This window comes from Felis catus, chromosome B4 (assembly GCF_018350175.1).
Source record: "Felis catus isolate Fca126 chromosome B4, F.catus_Fca126_mat1.0, whole genome shotgun sequence".
In the NCBI taxonomy this organism is placed as follows: domain Eukaryota; kingdom Metazoa; phylum Chordata; class Mammalia; order Carnivora; family Felidae; genus Felis; species Felis catus.
The window spans coordinates 117,186,006-117,205,714 of record NC_058374.1 but is presented as its reverse complement, the minus strand read 5'-3'; the positions used below and the strand labels follow the sequence as shown (position 1 = coordinate 117,205,714).

At 41.7% G+C, this 19,709-nt stretch overlaps 1 pseudogene; it reads left to right on the top strand.

Moving 5' to 3' along the window:
• Positions 1 to 9,712: 9,712 nt before the first annotated feature.
• Positions 9,713 to 11,154, top strand: LOC109501981 (annotated as a pseudogene).
• The last annotated feature ends 8,555 nt before the right edge of the window (positions 11,155 to 19,709 follow it).

Here is a 19,709-nt window from a genome sequence, read left to right as displayed (position 1 = left end):
ATCGGATCTAAAGCACTCACTGCATGAGAAATGGAAAGGCCGCGATTGGCTTCGACCAGGGTTTCTCAACCTCAGCACCGCTGACATTTTGGATTTGATGATTCATTATTGTAGGAAGCTATCCTAGGCTCTGCAAAATGTTTAGCAGAATCTCTGAGCTTTACCCACTAGATGTCAGAAGCACAACCTCCCCCTATTATGACAACCAAGAGTGTCTCCAGACACTGCCAAATGACATTTACTTGAAAATCCCTGGCTTAGAGCAGGAATAGGATGCCTCTTCCTTGAGTCATATTTGAGCAAGATGGACACAAAATCAGAGCTATTCCAACTGGAGTGATGGAAGAAATAGCAACCGACAGTGCCTGTGATTGTCAGTGACACAACAAATGTCAAACAACATGTTACCAAATGGATGTCCTGTCAGATCATTTTAATTAAATAATGTATTTATACTACATATATATGTCTTAAGAGCATACATGGTGGCAAAGTGTTCCAGGTACATTCTTGGCTCTGGAAATACAGTAATAACAAAGCAAAGTATAAAATCCCTGCCTTTGTGGATCTTGAATTTTAGCACATAGCTACCTAATAGTTACAAGTCAGCTCTGGGGGCAGTATAGGGTAGTATGGCATTGGAATTAAACACTCCTGCACCCAAATTCTGATTCTGCCACTTATCAGATACGTGACCCTGGTCAAGTTACTTTCAGCCCCCTGAGTTACACTTTAGAAGAGACTTATACTATCACCTCTTAGCATTATTTGGAGGATTAGTTGAGATATACTTTGTAGCCCAGCACCTAACACAAGTCTTAGATGTGTGATAGCAGAAGAGCACTGGACTGGGAGTCAGAAGTGTTTCATTCAACAAACATTTATTGAGCAGCTACTATGTGCCAAGCTCAGTTCTAGATACGGGGCATTCTGAGAGTCAGGTAGCTAAGACATACACTCTGTGCTTAAAGGGCCCTCCAGGTTTAATACCTACTGGGATGTCACGGTGGGGGTGGGGGTGGTAAGAGGATGAATATAACCTGTGTATAGGTCCCAGTTTAATCAGACCATTTTCTTTCTAGCACCTGGACCAATGCTTGGCACATAGGAGGTGCTCCATAAAATATTTATTAAATGAAGAAATGAATGAATGTCTCTATACAGTGAGAACAAAAATTCTGACTCACAGAAACGTTTTGTAGACTTACAAAGTCCAACGTAAATATCAGTGAAGTCAGGAACCTTGATAGTCATTTGTCATTATCAAAGTAAATGACTTACATGCAAATTGAAAATGTCAAAGCTTTTTCAAGTACTTGGAAGCCATTTGACTTCTTAAATAGATTGAAATCATATTTATATTATTTTCCTAGTAAACCCTTTCCCCCAGTAACTGGAAAAGTAAACTTTAAACCGACTCGTATCCAAATCATGGCAAACATGGGCGAAATCCAAATGAATGGGATTTCACTACATAATTTATCTGGATTTAAAAGTTTTAAAAAATGATCATGTTAAATTCATTGACTTCATCTATAAAAATACATTCAAATGTGCTTAGAACTTGTTTTGGCTGGAGATGTGGAAACAGAGAGTAATAACAAATGACACTCTACAAATTCTAAAAATTATTGGTGACAAAATTGAGTCTGTTCTTCCAATTTGCTTATAATTATTTTACTCTGATTTTTACTATTTTTTCTTTAGAGAATCAAGCTGTTTCCACTTAGATTACCTCTAAGTCTTCAAATGTAGGTATATTTAATATAAATCAGGGGGCAATTCCAAAGTTTGAGTGAAAACAGAGGTCCAAATTAATGTCATGCTGTGGGGAAGGGCTGCAGGAACTGTTATCACATGCTTCATTTCTCTAAAACATTGTATTTAAATCTAGACAATTAAAAAGGTAAGGTGTTTGTTGGCTGGGGGCAGAGGTGGAAAAAGAAAAGATAAGTTTTACAGAGAACTAAAGTTGGCAGGAAATTGCAAGATGAGATTCGGCTTGAAATATAAATTTATTTACCAAGAAGGAAACTATGAAAAGATCAAAGTACCCACGTCCCCTTGCACATTCCCCCAATTGATTCTAGGTATGACTTGCAAGATCAGGGTAGCCACTACCTATGCACTATATTAAAACTAGAGACGCTTGAAATATTCCCCTTGCTACTTTGCTTGAAATATGGGTCACTGCCCCAAGGTGCACGGAGGTACTCAGCTTACAGCTTTGGCCAATGAGCTAAGCTTTTGCATGCATGGATAACTGCATTTCTTTTTATACCCTATAATCCATTTATATATATATTTTTTTCCACTAAAAGGATGTATTGAAATAAGAAGCATAAGTCATAATCACTAAAGGCATTTTTACATATGCAAGACAAAGAATAGGCTAGAACAAGAATGAAAGACATAAAAATAAGGGAGTCTAATGGAGAACCTTCCTCATTAAGTTAACTCTAATATTGTCTGATTTGACCTCAGAGATTGAGGGATTCATTGTGAATCTTTTCTTAGGGACAAAAGAATTCTTTGCCGTCAGAGCTTACTGTACCTAACAGACACCTTTGGGAGATGTGCCCAACCCACAGCCCAGCCCATGTGGCCTCAGCTTCTTCTTGGGTGTCTTCTCCATGGCTCTAGTTCTGCCGGTCTTCAGTGATGCCCTTCTTTCTTCCATGCCCTTCAGGCCTCAGGATGGTACTGGTTTCCTGCTGTTGTTAATCTCTTGGTGCTTCTCCATCACTTTGTGGTGCCCTTGACCTCCGTAAAACCATTACTTACAGTCTGTTCATGTGCCAATTGTGTCTCTCAGGGACCCAGACAACCACACTCCTTGTATAAGTTCTTATTGCTAAAAAAGTACCACAAGGTTGGTGGTTTGAAAAAATGTATTATCTCACAGTTCTGGAGGTCAGAAGTCCAAAATGGGCTTGACTTGGCTAAAATCAAGATGTTGGCATGGCTTCATTCTTCTGGAGGCTCTGGGGGAGAATTTTCCTTGGTTCATGGCTCCTTCCTTCCTCTTCAAAGCCACAGTGTACCATCTTCAAATCTCTCTTTCTCTGACCTCTGCTTCTGTCATCCTCTTGGCTTCTCTGACTCTCCCTCTCCTGCCTCCCTCTTTCCCTTATAAGGCCCCCTGAGCGTAGACTGGGTCCACCCAAATAATCCAGGATAATCTCTCTAACTCAAAATCCTTCATTTACCAAATCCCTTTTGTAGTGTAATTTACTCACAGTTCCAGGGATTGGGACATGGATGTCTTTGGAGGGTGGGTGGGTATTACTCTGTCTACCACACCTTCTTTCAAGGCAAAGGATTCTTCTGTTTCCTTCCTGGACTCTCTGTTCTCCCATGCTCTATTTTACCCACCTCCCTTGTGGCATTCCATTAAATTTTGTGTGTCCACTGCTAGGAATTTACCCAAGGGATACAGGAGTACTGATGCATAGGGCCACTTGTACCCCAATGTTTATAGCAGCACTCTCAACAATAGCCAAATTATGGAAAGAGCCTAAATGTCCATCAATTGATGAATGGATAAAAAAAATTGTGGTTTATATACACAATGGAGTACTATGTGGCAATGAGAAAGAATGAAATATGGCCCTTTGTAGCAACATGGATGGAACTGGAGAGTGTTATGCAAGTGAAATAAGCCATACAGAGAAAGACAGATACCATATGTTTTCACTCTTATGTGGATCCTGAGAAACTTAACAGAAACCCATGGGGGAGGGGAAGGAAAAAAAAAAGAGGTTAGAGTGGAAGAGAGCCAAAGCATAAGAGACTGTTAAAAACTGAGAACAAACTGAGGGTTCATGGGGGGTGGGAGGGAGGGGAAGGTGGGTGATGGGTATTGAGGAGGGCACCTTTTGGAATGAGCACTGGGTGTTGTATGGAAACCAATTTGACAATAAACTTCATATATTGAAAAAAAAAATTTGTGTGTCCATTATCCCTTTCTGTCTCAACCTTGACAGGTCAGATAGCATGAGAAATTACCTAGTACCAAGAGTTCCATGGTTATAATGGATTTTTGTGTTGTCCCTCCCACATTGTGTTTACATTTTAACCAGATCTCTACTGCCCCAAAGAAGGGAATGATCATGGGGTTTCCAGGTATTCAATGAAAAGATTATACAGTTTGTGTTTTACAGCCCATTTGACTGTCCTTCAAAGCCCAATACAAGGGGTGGTCTTGCCTGGAGATTATGAACTTTTGGAGGAATAAGATCTTATTATACAGTTAGTGGTTAAGCTTAGGCTTTGGATTATTGTACAATTAGCTTGGGTTCTGGATTCAAATCATTACCTGAGTTAAAATCCTTTTGCTGTCATTTATTACCTTTGTGATCTTGGGCATGTTACTTAACTTCTCCATTTTAGTGAAAGAACATGCTAAGATGCTGTAATAAAGACACCCAAACTATAGTGATTCAAACAAGACAAGTTTACTTCTTGTTCACATAATAATCTGAAGATAGATTTAGGGTCAACATGTACATTTGTCCCATAAGCTCATCTACAGACCAGGTTCCTTCTATGTCGTTGCTCTTCTCTTCTTCATCCTATGCTCCTTGTTTCCATGGTCAAAGCTGGCTCACTACTGTCCAAGCATGGGGACAAGGAAAAGAGGACAGAGAGAGCAAGAAGCTTCCTTTCAAGGATGGAACACTGAAATTGCAGCCCTCTTTTCTATTCACATCCAACTGGCCCAAATTAAGTAATGTGGCCACATCAAACTGCCAGGGAGGCTGAGAAATGTGGCCATTCTTGGGCACCCCTGGGTCTAGCCAAAATCCATCAGCTTCAATTACTTAAAGAAAAATAGAGAAGACAGAAATTAGGGAACAATTAGGAGTCTCTGCCCGTTGTCTACAGCTTAGTTTTCTCATCTAGAAAATGAGAGCATGGTTTTGATGATTAAATGTAATACGCAGAGAGAATTAGAACTGTGTGCAGCGCATGGTAAGTGTTCAATAAATGCTAATTTACATTACAATACTACATGTCTCCTCTTCCCTTCCCTGCCTGGGTCCTAATGTCTGTACAAGGGAAAGGCAGACAGTGAATGATCCAAGGACTGTTGGAGGCTCATTCCATTGGGTGTTGTCCTGCTGGGTGTGGATGGACTGGCTGGTTAAAGGTGCAAGGGTAGGGTGCACCATTTGGTATCCACAAGACAGCCTGGCCCTAAGGTACTGAATAATGTGTGTTGTGATGAATTAGTCTCTTTATGAACATGGAGCAGGTTCAGCCCAAAGAGGAGAGTAAGGAAGGAGAGAAGCTGAAGCAACAATGATGAGAAGGACAGGAACACAGTGGAGGGGGCCAGCACCTTTGTGTGAATTTGAAAAAGACTCCTCTTCTTCAAGACATCTTACTGCCATCTGCCTCAATGCTGTCGTAATATGCAAATGTACGCCATGATACGAACGATGCCCCCTAGAGTTGTTCAGCTACAACCTGTACAAGTCCTAGAAAAGCCATATAAAGATTCAAGGATGGGTGAATAACAGGAAGTAAGAAAGAAAAGCTACATTGGTAAGAAGTATGAGAACAGAGTTTATAAATAAAAGTGGTATTATGGACTGAATTGGGTCTCCCCAAACTCATATGCTGAAGTCCTAATACCCAATGCGATTGTACTTGGAGATAAGGTCTTTAGGGAAGTAATTAAGGTTAAGTGAAATCGTAAGGGTAGGGCCCTAATCTAATATGGACTGGTGACCTTACTAGAAGAGGAAGAAATACCAAAGCGCTCTCTCTGCATGTGCCTAGGGAAGAATCACGTTAGGATATAGTGAGAAGGTAGCCATCTACAAGCCAAGAGAGGGGCCTCACCCAAACCAACCCTGAAGATATCTTGATCTGGAACTTCTAGCCTCCAAAACTGTGAGAAAATGTCTGCTGTTTAAGCCATCCAGTCTTTTGTACGGTAGCCGTAGCAGGCTAATACACGGGTGGGGCAGGGGGCAAGGGGAAGGAAAGGTTTATCACAGTAGAGAGAGGGCAGATATTAGAGGAAAAGGAAGGACAGAAGAGGAAAGGGGTTCAGTTCTTCATACCGCATCTGGGACTTCATGAAGGAGGGAGTTTCCCCGACTCCAATGAAGTCTTCTGGTGGTTGGGTTAGTCCTTATAAGTGAGGCACTACTGCCACCTGGTGGCAACACACTTAATCCAGTCCTTATTCTCAAACTTCTTTTGAGCACCTGCTCTGTGCAAAGAAGGTTGCCAAGAAGAGGGAATAATATTAGTAAATGTTGATTGACACCTGCTATGTGCTGATCTCTGTCCTGTGTGCTTTACACACACACACACACACACACACACACACACACACACAATTTAAGATTCACCACAATAATATAGCAATATTATTATTGCTATTTTACAGAGGAGGAAACTGAGATACTAAGAAATTCAGTAAGTTGCCTAAGAGCCTACAGCTAATAAGTGAGAGAGTCAGATCTTAAACCAGGAAGTCTGGCTCCAGAACTCTTTACAGGCATCTTTCCTGCTCTTATAGTTTCTTCCTAATAAGAAGTAAATAACCAGCTAAGGGAGTTGTGTAAAATACTAACAATTTGAAATGATAGCATACCATTTTATTTTTTATGTTTTTGAGTCATGATCAAGAATCCTCAGGGTGCCTGGGTGGCTCAGTCAGTTAAGCCTCCGACTTCGGCTCAGGTCATGATCTCGCAGTTTGTGAGTTCGAGCCCCACGTCAGGCTCTGTGCTGACAGCTCGGAGCCTGGAGTCTGCTTCAGATTCTGTGTCTCCCTCTCTCTGGCCCTCCCCCTCTCATGCTCTGTCTCACTCTCTCTCTCTCAAAAATAAACATTAAAAAAAAAGAATCCTCCTCTTTAGCTAAAAGACTGACTGACTCATTGTGCATCCACTGGGTTAGGGCACTGGCCCAGAATGTGAAAGTCCATATCCCACAGAAGCTATTTCAGCAGAAGGGAGAGGGACGGGTGAAGAAATAGGTAGAAGAGGCAAACCAAGAGAGAGGAGTGAGAAAGAAACTATAGAGCTGTGCTATCCAATACGGCAACCACTGGTCCTTGTTTAAATTTTCATTTTAAAATTAAATTAAATTAAAAATTTTAATGCTTCAATTGCACTAGCCATCAATTCATCTCAAGTGCCCAGTAGCCACTGTGGCTGATGCTGTCATAATGCACTGCATACAGAACATGTCCATCATCACAGAATGCTTCATCTGTACTGCTATAGATCCTTTATCCCGGAGAATGGAGTCTTCTCCATGGCTGATCTGGGCATAAGTTATCCAGAATCCACCTTGCAGCTGGCAGTCTGCAGGTCAGTGACAAAGTAGGAGGCCAAAAGTACAATAATCCCAGAGCAAAACGGATGGTACCTCCCTTGCCCTCTGGCCTGTCCTGGGGCAGGCTGAGAGTGAAGATGTTGAGGCTAAGTAGGACTTAGCTCCTTTTTTAGGTGAGCTGATGGGAAGCAAAGAGGCGCCTTGTTCCTCCCTTCCGCTGGGTCCTGGAACTGGCTGTAGGGTGCTGTTGCACATAACTCTCAGGGTCTCTTACTGGATGTCCTCTTAGCTGGTGGTTAGGGAAGGCAAGGACGACTTCACCACCCAGTTTCCATTTTACTCAGGGCCTTTGCTCTTAGCTGATGCTCCATTACATTGTCCAGGAGCTGCCTATCACCACACGCTGAGTTGTATGGGCCTCTCAACTCCCAATCCTATCCCTAGGAAGACCTGAATGTTGTTTAATAAAGCTCCTTTTTTTGTGATAATCACGGTTATTGGCTCATACGTGAGCCTCTGTCTAACATTAATTTTTCTACTGTGACAAACTGGCAGAGATGGGTAATTTAGACAGGCAATAACCAGCTAGCAATATGAAATTTAATTTAGTTGGCTGATCAAGAGAAGTCTACTAAAACACACACAGAATGGTACATAAATACACAGAATGGGGTAGCACTCGAGCTTCAATGTAACTATTGTGCACCCCATTCTGTACCACTGCCTTGTTCATTCTTTGATTCCTGTCCCTTTTCTTCAATCCCACTCTTCAGTCCCTCGATTATATTTTGTACCAGCTAAGTTCATTAGCCTCCATAAAGGTGTCCCCGCTCTAGGCTCAGTTCCCTCCAAAACACTCCTCAGCTAAATTCATTCAACAAATATTTATTCAGCATCTACTGCCCCCAAAGAATTATGGTCTAGTTCACATTGGTACAGTCAAATAGTTATAGATACATGGTAGAATACATCTACTGGTTAGTATTCCTCTGGTCGCAAATGACTGAAAATTCCATCTGGAGTAAGCTGAAAAAGGGAAGTCTAGCTCATTGAGTCCAAAGGTGTATCTTGAATTTAGGTGGGGTTTGACCCAGAGGTTCAAACAATGTCTCCAGCAGGCTTTTTCACTCTCCTTCCTTTCTCCCTGTCTTCAGTTTGGCTTCATTCTCGGGCACAGTGTGAAGACAGAAGGCTGCCGGCAGCTCTAGACTTACAACGGAATCATGTGTTTCTCTCCACCAGCTCCTGTCATGTCCCAGGATTCACTTGGATTAGACCAACCTGGTTCACATGGTTGCCTCTGAATTGTGGCATTAAGGAAAGCCTCAGGTCACACGGACCACCCCTAAAATGGGGGAGAGGTGCATCACAGAACTGGTAACAGAGAAGGTAGACGAGCAGCCGAGTAGATTAAAAAATAGTCCATGTCTCAATAAAATGATCAAAGCATGTTAAGAACACAAAGAAATAGGTGCATAAATCTTTATGACTTCCAAGTCATGGAAGGCTTCATAGTAGAGGGTAAACATGAATTGACTCTTAGGAAAAAAAAAAAAAGCGCAGAAATTGCTGGTCAGGCAAGAGAAGGGGTGAGAATGGGAGGGAGGGGATGCTAGTGGCAAGAAGGGCCTATAAGGTCACAAAAGAGAATGACTGAGGCATCCATATTTTGTTCCAGGCAAAAAGCTTGACTAAAAGCCAGGCTCTGCAGCTCTAGTGCCTGGTTGGAACCAGTCTCCATTCTGAAACTTACTAGCTGTGTAATCTTGGCTGGTTACTTAACCTTAGGTTATTTTGTAACTTGTGTAATGTGGAACTTAACCAGGACAGCGCTTGTGCCTCTGGTTCCCTGTCTGTAAAATGGGAAAAGTAATCATACCTACCTCTCAGGGTCCTTGTCAGGATTAATAGAAATATGTAAAACAGTAAAGGTCATCTATGATAAGCCCACAGCTAACATCCTACTCAATGGTGAAAAGCTGGAAGCTTTTCATTTAAGATCAGGAATGAGACAAGGATGACCATTCTAACCACTTTTATTCAACATAGTATCAGAATTAAAATCTTTGAAACCTCTGTACTGTCCAAGGCAAGCTACAAATTCAATGCAATCCCCATCAAAATTCCAATTGTATTTTTCATAGAAACAGAACAAACTATTCTAAAATTTGCACGGAACCACAAAAGACTCCACGTTAGCCAAAGCAATCTTCAGAGAGATGAACAAAACTGGGGGCATCATGCTCCCTGATTTCAAACTACATCACAAAGTATAGTAATAAAAATAGTATGGCACTGGCACAAAAACAGACACATAGATCAATGGAACAGAATGAAGACCTAGAAGTGAGCCCAAGTATATATGGTCAATTAATTTGTGGCAAAAGGAGCCAAGAATGTACAATGAGGAATGGACAGTCTCTTCAATAAATGGTATTGGGAAAACTGAACAGCCACATGCAAAAGAAGGAAACTGGACCACCATCTTATACCATATACAAAAATAAACTCAAAATGGATTAGACTTAAATGTAGAACCTGAAACCATGAACTCCTAGAAGAAAGCATAGGCGGTTAGCTCCTTGACTTCAGTCCTGGTGATGATTTTTTTTTTTCAACGTTTATTTATTTTTGGGACAGAGAGAGACAGAGCATGAACGGGGGAGGGGCAGGGAGAGAGGGAGACACAGAATCGGAAACAGGCTCCAGGCTCCGAGCCATCAGCCCAGAGCCCGACGCGGGGCTCGAACTCACGGACCGCGAGATCCTGACCTGGCTGAAGTCGGACGCTTAACCGACTGCGCCACCCAGGCGCCCCAGATTTTTTTAAACTGGACACTAAAAGCAAAGACAACAAAAGCAAAAATAAACAAGTAGGACTATACCAAACAAAAAAGCTCCTGCACAGCAAAGGAAACCATCACCAAGATGAAAAGGCAACCTGCCAGATGGGAGAAAATATTTGCAAATCATGTATCTGGTAAGAGGTTAATATCCAAAATATATAAAGAATGTATTCAACTCAAGAGCAAAATAAAAAAAAAAAATCTGACTAAAAAAATGGGCAAAGGATCTGAAAATACGTTTTTCCAAGGAAGGCATCCTGATGGCCAGCAGACACATGAAAAGACGCTTAACATCACTAATCATCAGAGAAATGCAAATCAAAATCAAAATCAATGCAAATCAAAACCACAATGAGATATTACCTTACACCTGTTAGAATGGCTATTATCAAAAAGACAAGACATAACAAGTGTTGGTGAGGATGTGAAGAAGAGGGAAACCTTGTGCACCGTTGGTGGGGATATAAATATGATGCAGCCATTATGGAACTCAGTCTGGAGGATCCTCAAAAAACTAAAGATAGAACTACCATATAGTCATTCTCTTTTCCTCCCTGGCTGCTTGAAGCTCAGCCACCATCAAGAAGGACACAGTACCTATCTGGGCCAGGAAGTTCATGACCAACCAACTACTTCAGAGGAAACAACTGCTCATTGATGTTCTTCACCCTGGAAAGGCAACAGTACTTAAGACAGAAATTCAGGGAAAACTAGACCACACCAGATGCCATCTTTGTATTTGGATTCAGAACCCATTTTGGTGGTGGCGAGACAACTGGCTTTGGCATGATTTATGGTTCCTTGGATGATGCACAGAAAAATGAACCCAAACATAGACTTGCAAGACATGGCCTGTGTGAGAAGAAAAAGACCTCCAGAAAACAGGGAAAGGACCATAAGAACAGAATGAAGAAGTCAGGGTGACTGCAGAAGCCAATGTTGGTATGGGCAACAAGTGAGCTGGAGATTGGAAAACAGAAGGAATAAAGGTTCTGCAGTGACTTTATCTGTGGTGATGGTGCAGATTTTTCATGAGAGGATTAATCAGCTAAGAACTTAAAAATATATATGGGGCGCCTGGGTGGCTCAGTCGGTTAAGCACCTGACTTTGGCTCAGGTCATGATCTCATGGTTCAGATAGTAAGTTTGAGCCCCACATCAGGCTCTGTGCTGACAGCTCAGAGCCTGGAGCCTGCTTTGAATTCTGTGCCTCCTTCTCTCTCTGCCCCTCCCCTGCTCGCTCTCTCTCTCTCTCTCTCTCTCTCTCTCAAAAATAAATAAACATTAAAAAAAAAAAAGAAAGAACTTAAAAAAAAATAGAACTACCATATGATCCAGCAATTCCACTCTGGGTATTTATCTGAAGAAAATGAAAACACTACCTTGAAAAGATATATGTACCCCCATGTGCATTACAGCATTATTTATAATAGCCAGGATATGAAAACAACCCAAATGTCCATCAGTGGAAGAATGAAAAAGAAAATATGGTGTGTATGTCTGTGTGTGTGTGTATATGTATACATACAGCTATACACACATATATACACATATACCTACACTTACACACACACACACACACACACACACACACACACACATGGTTCAGCCATAAAAACAATCCTGCCATTTGCAACAACAGGAATGGACCTTGAGGGCATTATGATAAGTGAAATAAGTCAGGAAGAGAAAGATAAGTATATACCTACATACCATATGATCTCACTTATATATAGAATTAAAAACAAAATCAACCTGAGAGTTACAGAGAACAGATTGGTGGTTGCCAGAGGTTGGAGGCAGGAGGAGTGGACAGAATACATGAAGAGGGTCAAAAGGTACAAACTTCCAGTCGTAAATAAGTAAGTCACGGAAATATAATGTGCAGCATGGTGACTGCAGTTAATAATACTCTTGCATATTTTAAAGTTGCTAAAAGAGTACATCTTAAAAGTTCTCATCACAAGAAAATAAAATCTGTAGGTATGGTGACAGATATTAACTAGACTTATTGTGGTGATCATTTTGCAATATACACAAATATCAAATCTTTATGCTGTATGCCTCAAATTGTAAAAAAGAAGTTTAAAAATTATGTTAATATGTCTAAAGCACTTAGAATAGGGCCTGACATAGAGAAAATGCTAACATAAATTACTAAATAAAACAAAATGTGTTTATTGATGAATGCCATGCCATATCTAATTTAAAATGATGGCCTACAATTCAGTGCAACTACAGATTTGGTTAAGAAAAGATCATAACAAAAGAACAACAAAACTTTACCTTTCTCATGATTATTTATACAGATAACATTAAACATCATACATAGTCCTACTCCTTCTCACACATAGATCGCCCTCTATCCAGTCATACTGTTGGCAAGATATTATCCAATAGTTCCACTTTTTATAGGAAATGTAGTTTCTCTTTCCGGCTTTTGTTTCCTAAGGTCTAATATTGCAGACTTATTTTAGCAAAATGTTGCTCAATTTAGCCCACCCAGACTCGTGAGACAACCTGACCGAAACAACCAGGAAGGGAGAAATGGAACAGGATGTACACACAACCCACTACCTTGTGATCATTTTGTAAATGTCAGATTCTGAAATCGGGTCAATGGTCTTGTTATTCTCAGTCTCTGGATGACATTTTCTTAGTTAATTAATTAACGTGTACATGTTAGGGACTTTGGCCAGATATTCTCATTGTATTTCCTTCTTTGGAAACCCTCCAACCTCCACCCTTAAGAAACAATGACTTTTGAAATGGTCTAAGCAAAAGGAAATCTATCTCATTTGCAATGTTTCATGCAGTGGGGTGAAGAAAGGAAGTTAGAAAAAGGCCTGCGGTGAGATCAGGCTACAGTGCTGTGCTCAAAAAGGATGTGCTCTGGGGTCACACTCCCTGGTTGGAACCCACGGTCTGCTTTTTCCAAGCTAGTGACTTGAGCAAATTACTTATTTATCAGACCCTCGGTTTCTTCCTTTGTAAAATGGGATGATAATAATGCCTACCTCGTGGCAGTAGCCAGCTCCAACAAGGCTCCCAATGTCCTCTACCTCCTGGTATTCATGTCTTTGTGTAGTTCCCTCCTATGGTATCAGGGTTGGTCTTGTGTGACCAATCAAATATGGCAGAGGTGATGGTACGTCACTTTTCAAGGCTCAGTGATGCTAGTTTAACCTGGAAAGGTAAGTTTCCAGTGGCTGTGATTTCTTCCAGTTCTAGGGGACAGAAAACCTCAATGAATCCCTGCCCTGATCACTAGGCCAGGGTGGAATGCACAGCCCCAGTGCACAGAGGCATCACAAGTAAAATGTGATGGATTCGTCCTTTGGAAATACATCTGGGGGTTCAAGAAGTGTGAGCTATTTTTCTGAATTTGCATTTGGTATCTGACTATGCTCTTAACCATTAACGTCTTAGGAATTACTGTCCCTTTCAATTACCCATCCAAATTTTACACATTCACTCAGGAGAGGTTTCCAAAGCAGGATAGACAATGCATGCAGCAATCATTTGGGTACAGGCAGGAAATACTAAACCTCTAATTTTATTTATGAAAGCGGTCTGCTTCACAGATACGACTTGTGAGATGTAATCATAAACAACTGTATTTTGTTCTTCTACTGTCCCTTTAACTTTTCTCAGAGGGCTGGCATTATTTCTGTTGCCCCTGGCCAAACCCCTATGCAGGCTCATGACTTTTCTGGAGGCTCAGGTAATTGGAAATGCTATGCTTAGGTTTCACAGATTGCAGCCTCAATGCAGAAGTTACCGTGTAAGTATAAGTAAGCAAACGAAAATGGCAGAACTTATGCTTCTATTCCAAGATAAGGTAGGTTACCTCGATTTAACAAACAAAATGAAACAATGATGATCAAATCAAATCTGACAGGAAGGTAGCTCTATACGATGCAAAGCAAAATTATGAAGATGATTATTTAAAATTAAGGATTTATATTCACCATCATTGACCATGACCCTTCCTCCAATGTATTTTGTGCCATGAGATATTCATTAGTTACATTAGCACATGTAAAGAATTTATAAACAAGCAAAGAAACCCACATTTTTTGAGGGTGTGCCCCCCCAAATTTTTATTGATATTGGTTAGCAATTTAAAAAAATGAGACCTCTGCTTTATGTTTCCATGCATGCCTCACTGCTTCCAGAAAGATGCCCACAGACCTCTCCACTGAACTCCTACAGCATTTGTGGACGGGTCCACCTGAACACCCTTTAATTATTCAGTCACCCACTCTGTTCTCTAGCGGTTTCATTTTATGGTCTTCATTTGCCCAATAAGGTAATGAACTTCCCAAGGACAAGCCAATATCCATGCTGCTTGCTACCCATGAAAGGTGTCTGGTAATATCTCAGAGTTGTATTTAAGCCTGCCTTGAGTACAGTTCCTTTTGGCCTAGAGTTGGGGAATTATAGGGCTTTCCTGCTCCAAGTGAACAATGGGTGAAGAGTGGGTAGAAGGAGGAAAAGGAAACATTTTTTTAAAATTCCAAAGAATCTGGAAGATTTGCTCTGTGTGATTCCTTAAAGAGCAGAAATAAAAGCCAAAGCTATCACAAAATAGCACTTAATTTCTAATTTTATGTTATTCTAGTTCAATGATTCCTCTCGGAAATAAAGAGGAAGCATTTGAGGACTGTGAAATTCCGGGAATCCAAGCTCTCTTTGACAAGCAATAATCTCAGCTTCCACTGTTCTTTCCTTCCCCACCCCCCCACCCCTCCTTCCTTTGCCCCATCCTCCCTCCCCTCCTTCTTGGATTCCTTTCCCATCTACTGAGGACCCACCTACCACATTGCACTGAGCTGGGTGCTCTGAGAGAGTAAGGTATCCCCAGGGAAAGCTTGCCACCTTAACTGCTTTGGGAACAGAGAGAGGTTGAAAGAAACAAATGTGAACTGACTGGAAGGGCAAGAATATGTACAGTTGACTCTCCTTACTTGCTGTGGTTGTGCTCTATATAAAGTCGCAGTGAGCACGGAATTAGTGAAACCTGAACCACTGCTCCCAGGGGAAACACAGTGGGGTTCTGTGAACTTTTGGTGGCATTTTTCAATCAATACATAACTTGTTTTAATTTTTTTTTTAATGTTTATTTTTGAGAGAGAGAGGGAGGGGGGGAGAGTGCAAGTAGGGGAGGGGCAGAGAGAGAGAGGGAGACACAGAATCTGAAGCAGGCTCCAGGCTCTGAGCTGTCAGCACAGAGCCCGACACGGGGCTCACACCCATGAACCATGGGATCATGACCTGAGCTGAAGTTGGACGCCTAACTGACTGAGCTACCCAGGAGCGCCTTAATACATAACCTTGTTTTCTGTGTGCTTCTGTCCAAAGACACCTTATCTAATACAGGGTTGATTCATTAACACCAAACTCATAGCCCCCAGCAATGTGAGTCATGCCTGAACGAAGCTTCTCTAACACGTGTATGTTCTCCATGGGGCACATCATAGCCTTCCTGTGCTTAGGAAAACAAGACAGCACTTCAGCATTTGCTTGGAGGACATTTAGAACAGAGAAATGACCCCCCCCCCGCCAAAGCACAAAAATGTGAAAAACATGACACTAAACACCACAAAAAGGACACTTGTTTACAGTGTAAGTTGTAGGCAGAAACAAGAAGGCTCAGCTTTGCCTTGTTCAGCTTCAGCTGAGAATGTGAGCCTCGGGCAACTCAATTTTTTCACTGCTCTGCATGTGTCCACAAAGGACCATGAAAGGGCTTCAAGTATTGATTTGGGGTAACAACTAAATTTTAGTGAGTGGATGAACTCACAAATATGAAATCTGCAAATAATGAGGGTTAACTCTGTGTGTTGTGTGTGTGTGTGTGTGTGTGTGTGTGTGTGTGTATAAAGTTCCTATTCAGAAAACTTCAGGACCAACAAGGGAAGGGCAATACATTGGGAAGATATTTCTGGAGAAGGGGGCCAGCAAACAGGGGAGAGAGGAGTGAGCAGGGAATCAGTCCAGCACCTTGGCCTGGGGGAGAACAGTGGGGTGCACCCCTGGGAAAGAGTAGAGTCTGGCTGGAGAAGGGTCTGTGTTGGATGCCCGGAGGAGGCAGCACTTGGAAGGGAAGTGGAAAGCAGGGTGGGAGGTGAGGGGACGTGCATGGCTCAGCTGGAGAAGTACTAAGGCACACACCTGCCGGAGAACGTGAGAAGTCAACTATATGAGCCTCTTACTTGGGTTTGCTCAATTCCAAATACAAAGCACAAGAGGCCTTTTATAAGAAATGACAAAATACTAGTTAGTTCTTCAAACACAAATTTGTAAAGGAGAAGAATGTTTAGAAGGAAAGACTTTTAGGTAGGTCTTTGCTGCAAACGTATTTTACAAGCAAATAGCAATCACCCCTGCTCTGCAGGCAAACAAGAGAAACTGGGCTCAACGCCAACCAACCTGAGACAGAAATACTGTTTTTGAAATCAGTAATGACACTTGTCAAACCCCACACATGCTTTAAGCCATCAGAACAAAAGGTGTAAGTACCTACTTTGATGAAATACCACTGGCTACTTAGCAGGAAAAATGTAAGTAGAGCCGGAATCTCTGAGTCAGAAAAAACCCCAGTGCGGCTGAATCTTGCAATCAGGTGCACCTAGAAAAGAAACAGTAGGGACTGAGAAGAAAATAAAGAATGATTTAGATCAGCATTGGGGAAGAATTTTTTTAAGTTTATTTATTTATTTTTGAGAGGGGGAGAGAGCGAGCAAGAGCACACACTGGGGAGAGGTAGAGAGAGAGGGAGAGACAATCCCAAGCAGGCTCTGTGCTATCAGTGCAGAGCCCCGTGCAGGGCTTGAACTCACGTGAGGCTTGAACTCATGCGAGGCTTGAACCCAAGAACCGTGAGATCATGACCAGAGCTGAAACCAAGAGCCAGCTTAACTGACTGAGCCACCCAGGCGTCCCTGTGAAGAAAATTTTTTTCTCGTAACTTGAAAACAGCCTCCCTTCCTGCTTGATCCACCTTTCCCTACTCCAGCTGGGAGCTTGTTGGGTTTGAGTCCATAATGAGAGAGCCTGGGTTGCTGCAATGAATGAGTTTTGGCTTGGTGCAGAGGTCCCAAAGGAATGGGACCTGGCATGGGTCAAAGCAGCACATCCAAACCTGGCGGCAATATGTCCACCAAAAGACATGTTCTGGAATGTGCTATAGCAGCACCATTCACAGTAATGCAGAACTGAAAATTATCCTAATGTCCATCCACACTAGGACAGATAAATATATCGTGGTCTACCCACACATGTAACACTACACAGCAATGAGGACACATAACCCAGAACTATACATAACAATATGGAAGAATCTTACAAATATAAGAGCTAAAGAATCCAGGCATGAGAGTACCTACTGTACATTTCTTTTTAAGTAAAGGAAATATAAATAACAAAACAGGTAGAAATAATATGTTGTTAGCAATCAAGCAGTGATTACCTCCAGGGAGCGAGGCTTATAAAGAATAGGAGAGAATTTGAGGGGGCCATCTAGTGGGGTGGTGGTGATGCTCTGTATCTAATCTGGGTACTGATTGCACTGGTGTGTGCTCAGTTTATAAAGCTCAGTGAGCTATGCACTTATGATATGTGCACTTTTATGAGTAGATACTATGGTTCAATGAAAATATTTGTAAAGGGTTTACCATTTACAAGAGGACAGTAAGCGCATTTTCTGTTGCGAGCAAACATATTGCCTGGTGACATCAGAGGACAAGGAAGAGTTCAAGAAGCAGCTTTTTCTTTGCTTCAAAGCCAACAAAGAGTAAAGCACTGAATAAAAGTATCCCTGGAACCTCATATGAAAGCCTCATTCATTTGTACGTTTATTCATCCATCCAACAAACATGCCCAGAGATGGAAAATATACCATCTGGAAATTCAGGACACTCCGTCGAGTGGGAAAAAAGGACAAATAAACTGATATTTATGCTGTATTGGGGATGACATTAGAGTATTAGAGGAGTACCGATTTGAGGATCCAGGGCCAGGACTCCAAGAGAAGGAGTCCTGATATGTTTGATAACTCTTGAACTGAATTTCCTCCAATCCCAAAAGTATCCTTTGAGTCTCTAAGGCAGTGGTTTAATTTAATATTCATACTGATCCCTGGGAGTATCTTATTAAGATGCAGATTCTGAGCCAGCAAGCCAGGGCCAGGGCCTGAGATCTGTATTTCTGGTGAGGCTTTTAAGAGACACTGATACTACTGGTCTTGGAACCCTACTTGATGTGGGGGAAACAGAGAAGGTCATGTGACCAGCAGTCCCACCCAGCACAGCTTGACAATCTATCCTGTTCTGGCCAGTCCCTCCTGTGGGCACAAACAGAGAAGCAAATGGCAAATCTGTGTGAGAGGCTCTCCAGACCCAGCCTGCTTTCAACCAGGGATAGGGGCCGGGGAGGGGGAGAGAGGAGGTAGAAGGAGTCAGGGCAGGTGGAGAGGGTCGCTTATGCTATTTTACTAACTGGGAAGAACTTTGTCTTGTGCTCCCTTCATTTCTGGCCTCCCCAGCCGCCCTCACCTTTTCTTGGCATGACCAGACTAGAGATGTGAATATTAAGTATAACATTCTTGAACACACAAAAACAGATTTCATAGAAAAATGCAGAAATGGGCCAGGGCTGCCTCAACCATTTTGTGAACTAAACATGAAAAAAAAAAGTAGCTAAAATAATTTCTTCCACTTTCTCACCCATTGGAAGGAGAACAGGAAGGGCATCACGTACACTTCTGTTCTGTCAGGAAAAGAGGTTCTGCTAGACTCCTGTCCAGACGAGAGGGACGGGAGAGAGCTCCTGGGAGAGAACTCTTTCTAGGAGCCCTGGGGACTGGGTGGAGGTCAAGTCTTAAGGAAGAGCTCCAGAGAGCTGAGATCTTTCTTGCACAAGCTACTCTGAGCTTGGCTGAAGTTTGGCGTGTGAAGGTGACCCTGAAGAGCTCAACATGATGGAAATAGGAAGTCATGTGTTAATACACCTATTGCGATTTCCCAAATTTTCTAAATGTAAATATATTTCAAAAACAGGTGATCATCACTAATGTTGGGAACTCTCTCTAGAGGTCTCTTTTGGCACTATCTGCTGATTTCCCATGTCTTGGTTGCTTCTCATTTTCCAGGTCTTCCTAAAAACTCTTGCTAACAAAATAAGGAAAAACACATATTAACATGACCAAAATGGACAAAATAAAAACCAATAAAAATAATAGCAGCAAACATGTAACAAATGATCATTATGCCAAGTACAATGCTTAGCACTTCACATGCATTATTTCATTTCATCCTTCCAACAACCCCATGAGGCACAGGTATCTCAATTTTCCCGAAAGGATTGAGGATTCTAGGGATTAAGTAATTTTTCCAGGTGAGCAGTAGAGCTAAAATACTCCCTGTTCAAATGGCTCTGTAAATATAGTTACTACTTCTTTTAATAAAATTTTACATTTCATCCTTAATAAAGTCTCCTTTTGTATATCATTCTTATTGTTATCATTCTTTTATAGAAGCAATGGAAAAGTTCATGTTT